The following is a 14,506-nucleotide window of genomic DNA, read 5'->3' on the forward strand; positions in this document are numbered from 1 at the left end:
TTCTGGTATGGATGCTTGTATCCACAAACTTGCAGATAGTTCTGGAATCAAAAAGTAAGAAGCACATCTTCATGGGGAGAATTTGGACTCTAAGTTGTATAACTTTTAGATGTGAGAGTTGGACTATAAAGAAAGCTGAGCACCAAAGAGTTGATGCCTTTGAACTGTGGTGTTGGAGAAGACTCTTGAGAGTCCCTTGGACTGTAGGGAGATCCAACCAGTCCATCCTAAAAGGAATCAGTCCTGAATATTCATTGGAATGACTGATGCTGAAGCTGAAACTCCAATACTTTGGCCACCTGATGCGAAGAGCTGACTCATTGGAAAAGACCCTGATGCTGGGAAAGATTGAAGGCTGGAGGAGAAGGGGACAATAGAGGATGAGATGGTTGGATGGCATCACCGACTTGATGGACATGAGTCTGAGTAAACTCCAGGAGTTGGTGATGGACAGGGAGGACTGGCATGCTGCAGTGCATGGGGTCACAAAGAGTCGGACGTGACTGAGTGACTGAATTGGTTGAACTGAGCTTTTAGCCAGGCATTCACGTCACCTATAGACCTCACTTTGTTATTTATGCAGCAGATATGGCAGAGGCCCCTCATACGCCAGCTTTCCTCTTCTTTCTAGATACACAGCTGGACTACATTTCCTAGCCTCCCTTGCAATTCAAGGTGGCCACGTGGATGAATTGTTGTTGCTGGAATGTGTGCAGAAGTGACGTGTGCCTTGAAGGACTATCTCATGAAAACTCCCCAGACCCACTCATCTATGTTCTTTCTTCTCCTGTCTGGCTAGAAAGGAGATGACCCTTGGGGAGACGATGACAGCCCTGCTTATTGAACAACAAACCTGTGCACCTTCTCAGAATGTCTTACCGCCTCATTCTTTCCAGAGCTACCAATCACTGCCTGGGCCATTCTGCAACTGCCTTTACTGATACTGTCAATGAGTTCTCCAAGCTGGATGGAGCCCTAGAGGGTCCCACATGACCCTCATGGCCTACTCATGCTGCGTACTATGATCCTCTACACTTTTGCATAAAATGCCACGCTATATCTTCAGTGGCTGGCTCCCTGCGTGGTCCTGCCCAGCTGACCATACAGTCTAGAAGTGTGAGCCCTGTAGCATGAAACTTGGCCATGAGAAACACGAAACAGAAAGACCAGCCTTGGTGGGTTAAATGGCGCCTCACTTAGAGAAGCCCTCTCTGCTGGGCCCCTGTTCTTCTAGCATGTCTTGAGGAAATGTCCACAGGGGGATTTTCTACTTCTCTTCACTCCTTTCCCTCTCCTGGACCCAGCCGCCTTATGCCTTTTCTCCTTACCCATGGTATTCAACAGTCTTTACTCTTTTTTTCCTGATTTTAGACTCCCACCTTATCCTATGGAGTACTTTTACTCCAGAGTCAGGCTACTCCAATCCATGTACATTTCAGGGAGAGAGTTTCCATCATAGAGACAAGTGTATTGTGATATATTATGTATGATTATCTCTTTCTCTTTGTTTGAAGAGTCAATCTGGTGAACAGTAAAATGATAGAAAATATGTTTATCTTACTCAGACTATTTAAAGTAGGAAGAATGTGATGACAACTCTGGGTCAATAGCTCTAAAAACATGACCTTTAAATGAACAAAAAATTGCAGTGTTGTGAGAAGGGAATGAATTTAGTCAAAAGAACAGGGGTATAGATAATTGTGCTACACACCTGATTCTGCAGAAGAATCAAGACAGAACATTCTAAGGAGAAAGACTGAACTTTCTAAAAGGACTCCAGGCAGGTTTGAATCTTTATGTTACACCTTCTGCTTCTTTTCTAGGCCCTCTTTATGCCACGTTTTCTTTTGTTTTGAGCCCAGATTTAGCAACTATCTCCACTTACTAACCATATCATTTTTGGCAAATGATTAAATTTTTTAGTTTTAACATTTCACCATAAAATATGAATAGTATTTACTTCCATGGGTTTTAGGAGGATCAAAAAAAGCAATACACTTAAAATATTCCAGCGTGTGATCTATCACATAAGTACTCAGTAATATGCTATATTACCCTTTCCTTGCTATTCATTTCATCTTCCTTTAGATAACTGGAACTATGTGGCGAAAAAAAAAAGGAAAGAAACTATGAATCAATGCTGAGCATGATCAGGAAAGGTAGGACATATCTGATCACAGTAAGAACGTTAAATTGCTCTTGCCATGTGTGTGTGAGGGTCCTAAGGTAGGAGAAGTGCCTACTATGTGAGTAAATGGACTGCTTACAATATCAACTGCGTTGGTAACTCTGGTACTTGTTAGGATATCAAATCCTGCCTTCGTGAGTTTACCCTGTTTCTCGGTCACAAAGGGAAGGATAGAATCTGATCAGGAAGTTTCTCTCTTCCTTTAAATCATTGTACATTTCTGTACTTATCTTTCAAAGACAAAGCAGACTGCATTAAGAGAAGTCAGACAAGTAGAAAATAAACTGTACTGCAAAATGTTTTCTCTCTATTGACAAGTGGAGATTGAAATAATGCAGGGAGGTAGACAATTTAGTCAAATGATGAGCATGATTAATGTTCTAAGCAATTACTAACCCAGTCAAAGCATGTATTTTACTGTTTGTTAACAGCCCATAGGGCTTTTGGTCCAGTTGATTTTAACAAGCTCCAACTAGAATCCTTAAAATCACACAAAAAGCTACTTCCTGGACTAAAATCACACAAAAAGCTACTTCCTGGACTAGAAACAAAGGAGCTAGGTAAATAAATTAGGTAAAGGAGTTTATGATTTGTATATTTCATATCAATTTCTGTCTCTGATTAAGCTCAGTTCTCATAGACATGTCACATAGTCTCTCTGTACATTTATTTCTATCTCCATCTATAAAATGGGATCATCAAAGGAGTCTCCAAAGGTTCTGCACTATGTGATTCTGTCTCTCACCAGGCCAAAAGTCCTAAATCAATTAGTATCTAACCTGTTTATGTAATTAATGCCCTTCATTTGTCATACACTCTAGTATCTAATAATCCAAATAGTGGTAAATAGGCAAAAAAATATATATATATATTTATATATATATATATATAGGTTATGCTTTTTCAACCCAGGTATTGTGTCCACTTTAATTAATATCAATAAACACTTAATGCTTCCATTTCTTAACATGAACAGACAAGAATATCAGATGTTACATTTAGTTTATTTAGGTCAAGCATGGTGCCAGAGAGGCCACATTTGTAAAATCAAGCTCGCATATCATTCAGTTAATACAGATCTATTATCTAGTTACTCAGTCGTGTCCGACATTTTGTGACCCCATGAACCGCAGCACGCCAGGCCTCCCTGTCCATCACCAACTCCCGGAGTTCACCCAAACCCATGTCCATTGTCGGTGATGCCATTCAACCCACAGAGTGCTTTCTTAATCCTAGAACTACACAATCAAACACATACATTTCTTGGAGAAAAAGAAGACCAAGCAAGAGATTATGGGTCCATTAGACAAAACGCTCAGGGTGAGCTAGTGGCCTCTAAGGGAAAGACACAGACCATCTACCCACTCACTTTTCCACCTGATAGAGAAATTCTGACCCTAAGTTAGGTGTCTACAATTCTGAGCTTTTTAAAACTTTAGTCAAATTAAAAGGAGTCCATATGGCAGGATTTAGGAGTTTCACTTCTAACCCTTAAAAAACAATCACTCTTCAATTGTCTTGTGCTCAGCGGTCTTACTTATTCTTATGCTGACACCTTCTATGAATAGAAGGTGGACACCCTTCCTTCAGTTTACCCTAATGAATACCTCATATAAATACTGTTTCTTTGAAACAATCAAAGGTTCCCCATTGCTGTAAATAACTTTTATATTGGGTGAACCTTGGCTACTCAAGAATAATAAAAGAGAAGGAAAGACAGAGACGCCACAACAGTTGACAGATTATGGTTGCCAAAGTCTTAAAAATACGATTCTTTCTCTGAAGGTACATAATACTATATTTTTTATCACTAATGTGTTTAAATTGCTTTTTATGAGAATGTTATAATTTTGATCCTATCAATGTAATCTGAATTGTTGAGTTTGAAGCTGAGGGTGTGAAGGGAGAATCTTGAGTAACTGCAAATTTTTATATACTCTGTTGGTAATTACTGTAGTTTCATAAATGCTTTTATGTACTCAAATTTCAAAAGCAATTGGGACTTTTGGGAATGCAGAGTAAAATTGATTTTAATGTGTCAAATTACTCTAAATTTTTCTACAATTTTTTGTGCAGTTAGAAAAAAACACATAAGGCAATAAACTTATGAGCTTTAACTTTTTAGGAACTTATCCATCAATTTTCTGGAGTAGATGCATATTTTGCACAAAATCACAGCCTCTACAAGAGTTGTTAGACAAGTCATATTTTCTCTGACTATGTAGAGGAATAAAAATATATAATTAAAGCTCATGTTCTATTTTTTTCTTTTGACTTGGAATATTAAAAGTACAATTGAAGATTCTACTTGTGGCTGCCAAGTCCTAAGCATGTGCTGACACCTATCAAAATAAATATGCAGTCAATCACCATTATTTATGGAGTCTGTGTTTGTGAATTTACCTACTTGCTAAAAGTTATTCGTGTAACCCCAAAATCAATACCCGCTGAGCTCTTGAGGCTGTTCACAGACACCTGCGGAGAAGCAAAAAACCTGAGTCATCCAATGACCACATCCCAGCTGAGGCTGGACAAGGCAACATTCTGCCTTCCTGTTTCAGTACTATAAACAAGTGTCCTTTTTGTGGTCTATGCAGTACCACATTTTTCACATTTTTGTGCTTTTTCTTGGCCATTTCACTATTTAAAATATCTTTGAGCAAAATAATAAAGCTCTGTCTAGTGTTGCTGAGCACAAAAAGGCTTAATATCTCTTAAAGAGAAAATGCATATATTAGATAAGCTTCTTTCAGACCAAGTCATAGTACTGGTGGCCATGAGTTCAATGTTAGTGAATCAATAGTGAAGTTGTTCAGTTGCCTCTGACTCTTTGCAACCCCATGGACTGTAGCCTACCCGGCTCCTCCATCCATGGGATTTTCCAGGCAGGCTACTGGAGTGGGTTGCCATGTCCTTCTCCAGGGGATCTTCCCGATCCAGGCATTGAACCCGGGTCTCCCACATTGCGGGCAGACACTTTACCATCTGAGCCACTAGGGAAGCCCTAATGAATCAATAACGTATGTTAAATAAAGTGTCTTTATTTTTTTAATTAATTAATTTATTTTAATTGGAAGCTAATTACTTACAATATTGTAGTGGTTTTTGCCATACTAAATAAGGTGTCTTTAAACTCCCATAAAAGATTATGTATCGTTCAGTCACGACACAGGTCAATGTTGTGACCAGAGGCTCATAGGGACATAACCTTGTTTTCCCCTAGTTCAGTATCCATATTAATGCAGGGTTTGTAGCAACTTTAGAGAACAGTTGTGGTTGTTATTGTTGTTTAGTCACTAAGTCAAGTCAGACTCTTTGTGACCCCACAGACTGTAGCTTGCCAGGCTCCTCTGTCCATGGGATTTCCCAGGCAAGAATACTGGAATGGGTTGTCATTTCCTTCTCCAGGGGATCTGGCCGACCCAGGGACTGAACCCATGTCTCCTGCATTGCAGGCAGATTCTTTACCGCGGAGTCAACGGGGAAGCCACTGCAAAAAGCAAGAATCTTCTGTAAATACTTGCAGTCAGAATTTGTCTACAGATGATCAGATGGCCACTGCAAAAAGCAAGAATCTTCTGTAAATACTTGCAGTCAGAATTTGTCTACAGGTGATCAGATGATGGGAATACCATCAAACTGCGTTTCCTGTGATCGCATAGCTGCCTTCAGTTGATCTTTTACTACCTCTCACTCAATCTAGAACTTTGATCACCTTACCTTCCACCCCTACCTCATTTCTATAACAATGTTTTAACTTGGGGTCTCCTAGTTAATCTAACAGGCTCAAATCCCTATAGACATCTGAAATCCCTCTTGGGATTTATACAAATACCCAAGGATTATGTTTTCTTCTCACCTCTGATTCATTCTACTGGTTCTGATGATGTCATTCAGTCTATGGATGCCTCACTCTAAATTTTAAATACATATAAATTTCATATAAGCCAGGGACAAGTTTAGTGTTATCACCTGAAGTGTGGGGGCTGTGGAAACAGGACAAAAATCATAAATTCAGGTAAACAACCAACATTACAGTGAACATTATGCATTCTTATTCTTACAATATCTTACAGCCACACTATCACTGGAAAGCTTCCACTCCCCTCTGACAACAGTCAGTTCTCTGCATCTATGACTATGCTTCTGTTGTGATGGGTTTGTTCCTTTGTTTTTGTTTTTTAGATTCCATATATAAATGAAATTATGTGGTATTTGTCTTTGTCTGACATTTCATTTAGTATAATGCTCTTTAGGTCCACCCATGTTGTTACAAATGGCAAAATTTCATTCTTTTTTATGGCTGAGTATGGATGTGAGTGTTGGACTATAAAGAAAGCTGAGAACCGAAGAATTGTTGCTTTTGAACTGTGGTGTTGGAGAAGACTCTTGAGAGTCCCTTGGACTGCAAGAAGATCCAACCAGTCCATCCTAAAGGAAATCAGTCCTGAATATGCATTGGAAGGACTGATGCTGAAGCTGAAACCCCAATACTTTGGCCACCTAATGCGAAGAGTTGACTCATTGGAAAAGACCCTGATGCTAGGAAAGATTGGAGGCAGGAGGAGAAGGGGACGACAGAGGATGAGATGGTTGGATGGCATCACTGACTCAATGGACATGAGTTTGAGTAAACTCTGGGAGTTGCTGATGGACAGAAAGGGCTGGCGTGCTGCAGTCCATGGGGTCACAAAGAGTCGGACATGACTGAGCGACTGAACTGAACTGAATATTCTATTGTAGATATATATGCCACATCTTTATCCATTCATCTGTTGATGGACTTAGGTTGCTTCCATATCTTGGCTACTGTAAAATATGCTGTGATGTGTGTGTGACTCTTTGCAACCCCATGGACTATAGCACACCAGGCTCCTCTGTCCATGGAATTCTTCAGGCAAGAATACTGGAGTGGGTTGCTATTCCATTCTCCAGGGGATCTTCCCAACCTAGGGATCAAACCCAGGTCTACTGCATTGAAGGCAGATTCTTTATGATTACAGGGGTACATATTTATATTTTTTAATTGGTGTTCTTGTTTTCTTCAGAAACATACCCAGAAGTGGACTTGCTGGAATGTATAGTGATATACATTATAGATATAGATAGGTATAGATATATAGCTACCCATCTGGTCTAATGTGTTTCAAAGCCAGTGTTTCCTTAGTGATTTTCTTTCTGGATGATCTGTCCATTGACGTAAGGGGTATAAGTCTCTTACTATTATTGTGTTACTGTCAATTTGTCCCTTTATGTTTGTTCGTATAGGCTTTAAGTATTTAGGTGCTCCTATGTTGGGTGTTGGAGAAGGAAATGGCAACCCACTCCAGTATTCTTGCCTGGAGAATCCCAGGGACGGCGGAGCCTGGTGGGCTGCTATCTATGGGGTCGCACAGAGTTGGACACTACTGAAGGGACTTAGCAGCAGCATGTTGGGTGTACATATATTTACACTTGTCATATCTTCTTGTTCTACTGGTTCCTTTACCATTATGTAACGCTCTTCTCTGTCTCTTGTTACAGTCTTTATTTTAAAGTCTATTTTATCTGATAGAGGTATTGCTACCCCAGCTTTCTTTGAGTTTCTATTTGCATTTTTTTCCATCCCCTCACTTTTAATCTGTGCACCATGCACTTATTTACCTACTTTTAATAAGATCTGAAGTGAGCCTCAGAAACAGCACAAAGATGGACCTTGTTTTTTATCCACTCAGCCACTCTGTCTTTTGACTGCAATATTTGTTCCATTTACATTTAAAGTAATTACTGATTGATATATGTGCTGTGTGTTCATTTGCTCACTTGTGTCCAATTCTTTGTGACCCCGTGGACTGTAGTCCGCCAATCTCTTCTGTCCCTGGAACTTTCCAGAAAAGAATACTGGAATGAGTTGCCATTTCCTACTCCAGAGGATCTTCCTGACATAGGGATTGAACTCTCATCTCTTTGTCTCCTGCATTGGTAGGTGGATTCTTTACCACTCTGCCGCATGGGAAGCCCTGATCGGTACATACTTATCTTCATTTTGCTGATTGTTTTCTGGCTGTTTTTGTAATTCTTTTTTTTTTTCCTTTCTTCTTTTCTCTCTTCCCTTGTGATTTGATGACTATCTTTAGTGTTGTGTTTAGATTCTTTTCTCTTTTGTTTGTGTATCTAGTATAGATTTTTGGTTTGTGATTTCCCATGGAGTTGTATTTCCCTTGTTGCTTTTAAGATTCCTTCTTTATCTTTAATACTTTCTTTTAATTACAGTGTCTTACTACGGACCTCTAGGTTCATCTTGTATAGGACTCTCTGTTCTTCCTGGACCTGGATGTTTGCTTCCTTTCCCCAGTGAGAGAAGTTTTCATCTATTCAGTTCAGTTCAGTCACTCAGTCCTGACCAGCTCTTTGCAGTCCCATGGACTGCAGCATCCCAAGGGAAGCTTGCTCAAACTCATGTCCATCGAGTCGGTGATGCCATCCAACCAACTCATCCTCTGTCGTCCCCTTCTCCTCTCACCTTTACTCTTTCCCAGCGTCAGGGTCTTTTCAAATGAGTCAGCTCTTCGCATCAGGTGGCCAAAGAATTGGAGCTTCAGCTTCAGCATCAGTCCTTCCAATGAACACCCAGGACTGATCTCCTTTAGGATGGACTGGCTGGATATCCTTGCAGTCCAGTGGACTTTCAAGAGTCTTCTCCAACACCACAGTTCAAAAGCATCAATTCTTCTGCACTTAGTTTTCTTTATAGTCCAACTCTCACATCCATACATGACCACTGGAAAAACCATAGCTTTGACTAGACGGACCTTTGTTGGCAAAGTAATGTTTCTGCTTTTTAATATGCTGTCTAGTTTGATCATAGCTTTTCTTCCAAGGAGCAAGCGTCTTTTAATTTCATGGCTGCCGTCACCATCTGCAGTGACTTTGGAGCCCCCCAAAAAACAAAGTCTCTCACTGTTTCCATTGTGCCCCATCTATTTGCCATAAAGTGATGGGACCAAATGCCATGATCTTAGTTTTCTGAATGTTGACTTTTAAGCCAACTTTTCTACTCTCTTCTTTCACTTTCATCAAGAGGCTCTTCAGTTTATATTCGCTTTCTGCCATAAGGGTGGTATCATTGGCATATCTGAGGTTATTGATATTTCTCCCGGCAATCTTGATTCTAGCTTGTGTTTCATTCAGCCCGGCATGTCAGGTGATGTACTCTGCATGTAAGTTCGATAAGCAGGGTGACAATATGCAGCCTTGACGTACACCTTTCCCGATTTGGAACCAATCTGTTGTTCCAAGTCCAGTTCTAACCGTTGCTTCTTAACCTGCATACAGATTTCTCAGGAGGCAGGTCAGGTGGTCTGGTATTCCTATCTTGAATTTCCCACTGTTTGTTGTGATCCACACAGTCAAAGAATTTGGCATAGTCAATATAGCAAAAGTAGACATTTTCGTGGAATTCTATTGCTTTTTCAATGAGCCAACAGATGTTGGCAATTTGATCTCTAGTTCCTTTGCCTTTTCTAAAACCAGCTTGAACATCTGGAAGTTCATGGTTCACGTGCTGTTGAAGTCTGGCTTGGAGAATTTTGAGCATTACTTTACTAGCGTGAGAGATGAGTGCGATTGAGCGCTAGTTTGAGCATTCTTTGGCATTGCCTTTCTTTGGGATTGAAATGAAAACTGACCTTTTCCAGTCCTGTGGCCACTGCCAAGTTTTCCAAATTTGCTGGCTTATTGAATGCAGCACTTTCACAGCATCATCTTTTAGGATTTGAAATAGCTCAACTGGAATTCCATCACCTCCACTAGCTTTGTTCGTAGTGATGCTTCCTAAGGCCCACTTGACTTCACATTCCAGGATGTCTGGCTCTAGGTGAGTGATCACACCATCATGATTATCTGGGTCGTGAAGATCTTTTTTGTACAGTTCTTCTGTGTATTCTTGCCACCTCTTCTTAATATCTTCTGCTTCTGTTAGGTCCATACCATTTCTGTCACCCATCTTTGCATGAAATGTTCCTTTGGTATCTCTAATTTTCTTGAGATCTCTAGTCTTTCCCATTCTGTTGTTTTCTTTTCTTTCTTTGCATTGATCGCTGAGGAAAGCTTTCTTATCTCTCCTTGCTATTCTTTGGAACTCTGCATTCAAATGGGTATATCTTTCCTTTTCTCCTTTGCCTTTAGCTTCTCTTCTTTTCTCAGATATTTGTAAGGACTCCTCAGACAACCATTTTACCTTTTTGCATTTCTTTTTCTTGGGGATGATCTTAATCCCTGCCTCCTGTACAATGTCACGAACCTCCGCCCACAGTTCATCAGACACTCTGTCTATCAGATCTAATCCCTTGAATCTATTTCTCACTTCCACTGTATAATCATAAGGGATTTGATTTAGGTCATACCTGAATGGTCTAGTGGTTTTCCCTACTTTCTTCAATTCAAGTCTGAATTTGGCAATAAGGCCTTCATGATCTGTGCTCACCCCTCTGTTATGGCAGGGCCACAGCTACTTTGGGCACACTGGTATGCACCTCCAGCCCCAGTCCAGCTGGTGGCCAGTCCTGCATTGTGTGGAGGCTGCCAGCCCTCTGGTGGGTGAGTCTAGGTGCTGGCACAGCTGGCAGTGGGGCCCAGAGTATCCCCTGATGGTGGGGAGCAAGTCCTGGGGCAGCTACTACTGCAGGGCCAGGGCCAGGGGAAGGGGTCTCAGGACTGCTGCTGGGTGGCTGGTACATAGGTAAGCCTCCAGTGCTAATGGACTAGAATGAGGATGCCAAATGGTGCTTACCAGCACCAGTGTCTTCATGGTAGAATAAGCACTCCACAGTGATTTCCACCTGGGTCTATGTCCCTAGAGGAGTCTCCATTGCCTCCTGCCTTTTGGGGGGCTTCCCTGTTAGCTCAGGAGTAAAGCATCTGCCTGCCAATGCAGGAGAAGCTGGTTCGAACCCTGGGTCTGGAAAATCCCCTGAAGGAGGAAATGGCAACCCACTCCAGTATTCTTGCCTAGAAAATCCCATGGACAGAGGAGGCTAGTGGGCTATAGCCCATGGGGGTCATAAAGAGTTGAATGTGACTTAGCGACTAAACAACAACAACACAACCAAGATTAGCAGGTGGATTTGATCTAATTTGAAATGACTGCTTCTGCCCTAAGTCTTGGAATATGTGAGATTTTGCATGTACCCTTTAAGAGCAGAGTCCCTGCTTCTTGTAACTGTCCAGCTCTCCTGTATGCAAGCACCACTGGACATTCTCAGGCAGAAGCACCAGGCCTAGGGAGCCCAGTGTAGGGCTTGGACCCCTCACTCCTTGGGGAGGATCTCCGCCATGGAGATTAACCTGCTATTTGTGGATTTCCTACCTGGATCTTCCCTCGTGGCTCAGGTGGTAAAGAATCTGCCTTCAATACAGAAGACCTGCGTTCAATCCCTGGATCTAGAAGGTCCCCTTCTAGAGAAGGGAGATGGCTGCCCACTCCAGTATTCTTGCCTGGAGAATTCGATGAACAGAGGAGCCTGGCAGGCTACAGTCCATGGGGTCACAAAAGAGTCAGACACAATTGAGCAACTAACACTTTACCTAGGCCATATTGTGCCCTTCCTACCCAGCTCATTATGGTTCCTTCTTGAAGCCTTTTGTTGTAGAAAATCCTTTCTGTTCATCTTCAGGTCAGTCTCATCAACAGTTACTCTGTAAATAATTATTTTGGTATGCCCATGGAAAGAAGTGAGCACAGGGTTTTCCTACTGCATCTTGGCCATATCTTATTATCTTAACCCCCAAGTTATGATGTCTCCTTTTCAAAAATACTATTCCTTCCTGCCTTTGATATCCTACCTCACATGTAAATACTCAATAACTCCATCTTCCTGACCTTAATTCTAAAAATCAGGAGTCCTGCTTCACTCAAATATGATTGCATCTACCTGCTTCAGGAGAAAATGGAAAGGAAAACTAAATGTATTTTCTGGTAAATACAAAATGGAGAAGCAAAAGAAGATAAGGAAGCATTGTTGTCTATAGCAGACAAGATAGAAACACTTGTCTTGACTTTAAAGTCAAATGTTGCAATGAGGTCATGCTTTATAAATCGTCTACTCCAAACCATAGCAATAATAGGTGAACTATTAAGATAGACCCAAAAAGACATACTCAGACTTATAGAAAAGATAATATCCAGGTTACCCAAAGGGTAGGTGGGGGTTTCCACCCAGGTCAAAAGAAAGGAACAGCCATTGGAAATTTGATTCTTGTGAAGAAAAAGGAAAGTACTTTGTGCAAGAGGGGAATAGTAGTGTCACTACTTGAAATCAGGGCCTGACGTGAGTTCTCTCACGTGTGAAAGGACTATGGCAGATCTGTTAGCAGAGGCTATAGCTTATCAGTAGCTCTGAGCCCAAGGAAAAGCATAACCTTGCTACTAGAAGCTCAGCTAAACTGCTTACTAGGTCTTCCACACTCCCATATATTATTGAAGTATGATTATAAATCCTAGTTTTTGACTGAAGGTCAGAGAACTAAGTGGAGTCAACCATAAAACAGGGAGTTCCCAAGCAGTCCAGTAGTTAGGCCTCAGAGCTTTCACTGCCATGGCGTGGGTTCAATCCCTGGTCGGGGAACTAAGATCCCACAAGCGTTCTGGTATGGCCAAAACACAAACAAAAACATAACGTAGCAATAGTACAGGGGATAGAAAAAACAAAAACTAAAGCACTCAAAATAAGCCTCCAAATTCTAAAACAAACTTTTTTTAAAAAATGAGAAGAGGAAAAGCTGCAATGGAGAACATGAATTATACTTGAAGCGGAATTTATTTCAAACAACATAAAAATGAGTTTGCAATAGCATTTGGAGAATTTCAAAGAGAAATAAGGGCGCAACGTCCACACAGAAATAACAAGACACCATGACACCAAATAAAGCACAAAGGATATAAGATTAAGTTCATATTAAGAAGAGTTAATCAGGGTTCCCCTTATGATGTGGGTGTATACTCTCTTACCACATCTGACTCCCCTGCATATAACAACCATAAACTCTCAACAAAATACCAAAAGCAACAACCTGAAGGCATCAGAGAGTAAACCAAAGCAAGGGTTGAGGTTCTCATTTTTTTACAGCTTTTGGCCTAAAGGCAACTGGAAGCTAACATTGCACAAGGTGGCTAAAACTCCAGTAGAAAACCCACAATCTTTCTTGCCTCAATAATCAGAGGACAAAGTTCAGAGTAACCACAAACACTGGAAAGTGGGAAAGAGGGGAATTCTAGAAAAAAAAAAAAAGAAAACAGAGAAGGAAAGTCCCAAATTCTGTGTTTAGACTCTGCATAAATCTCTGGTTGATCCCTGAACCATGCATGTATTAGACAGACTCCACTAAAGAAAAAAGAACCCAGTCTAAGATTTGAACTGTTTCCCAGGAGTCAGAGTTTGCAATTTGAGTGCAACCAAGTTGATGTCTGCTAAAATACAGAAATCAACACTCTTTGGAGGAATATAACAGACTTTGCGTAACATAACATTTCACAATATCTAGGATAAAATCCAAAATTACTCAATGGAAAACATGATCCATTTTCAAGAGAAAAATTTAATAAACAGAGATAAATCCTTGTTGATTATAAATTGAAAAGAGCAGACAAGGTTTTTTAAAGCAGCTATTATAACTATGCTCAAATACATAAAGGAAAATATGTACACAATAAATAAATTTAAAAGATGGAAATTCCAGCACTGAAAAACTTATGTTTTTGTCTGAAATTTTTTAAAATATTTATTTGGATAGTTTAGTAGAATGAAGGTGACAGTAGCTAGCCAATGAACTTGAAGCTTGTTTAATAGAAATAATGCAACCTGAAGAACAGAAAAATCTTTTAAAAAATGTTTAAGAGATTAGAATTTTAGGGACCTGTTGGACAATAAGAAAAGACCTCTATATATACATATATGTCTATGTGTCAGTAGAATTATATTCTACAAGTTCACATTCATGAACTTGTATGCATCTAGTTCAGTTCAGTCAGTCAATCATGTTGTTCTCTTTGCAACCCCACGGACTGCACCACGCCAGGCCTCCCTGTCCATCATGCACTTAAAAAGCAAAAATTTCTGAGTACCATTATTTGAAACATACATTAAGAACTTCTTTCCACTCCCACCTGGGGAACTGACTAATTAAGAAATCTCAGATCAGTCAGTTAAACTCTGCCCCCTCTTTGTGAAATGCAAACGTTCGTGTTTGTCTTACTAAATGCAATATTTTTGTTTTAACCAGATAAAGCTTAATAGACAAATACACACTGACATACATGTATATTTATACATATAGATACTA

At 40.4% G+C, this 14,506-nt stretch overlaps 1 protein-coding gene across 3 annotated transcripts in view; it reads left to right on the forward strand.

Moving 5' to 3' along the window:
* Positions 1-14,506, forward strand: part of LOC145509640 (uncharacterized) — a 596,722-nt gene that overhangs the window by 559,237 nt on the left and 22,979 nt on the right. The window contains exon 5 of one of the 3 annotated variants that reach the window (XR_014056257.1): positions 2,089-2,159. The exons of the other annotated variants lie outside the window; for them this stretch is intronic. The gene's annotated coding sequence lies outside the window, so the exon portion shown is untranslated. The remainder of the gene's footprint in view (positions 1-2,088; positions 2,160-14,506) is intronic. 3 annotated transcript variants of the gene reach the window in all.

This window comes from Giraffa tippelskirchi, chromosome 6 (assembly GCF_054371585.1).
Source record: "Giraffa tippelskirchi isolate mGirTip1 chromosome 6, T2T-mGirTip1v1.2.pri, whole genome shotgun sequence".
NCBI lineage: Eukaryota > Metazoa > Chordata > Mammalia > Artiodactyla > Giraffidae > Giraffa > Giraffa tippelskirchi.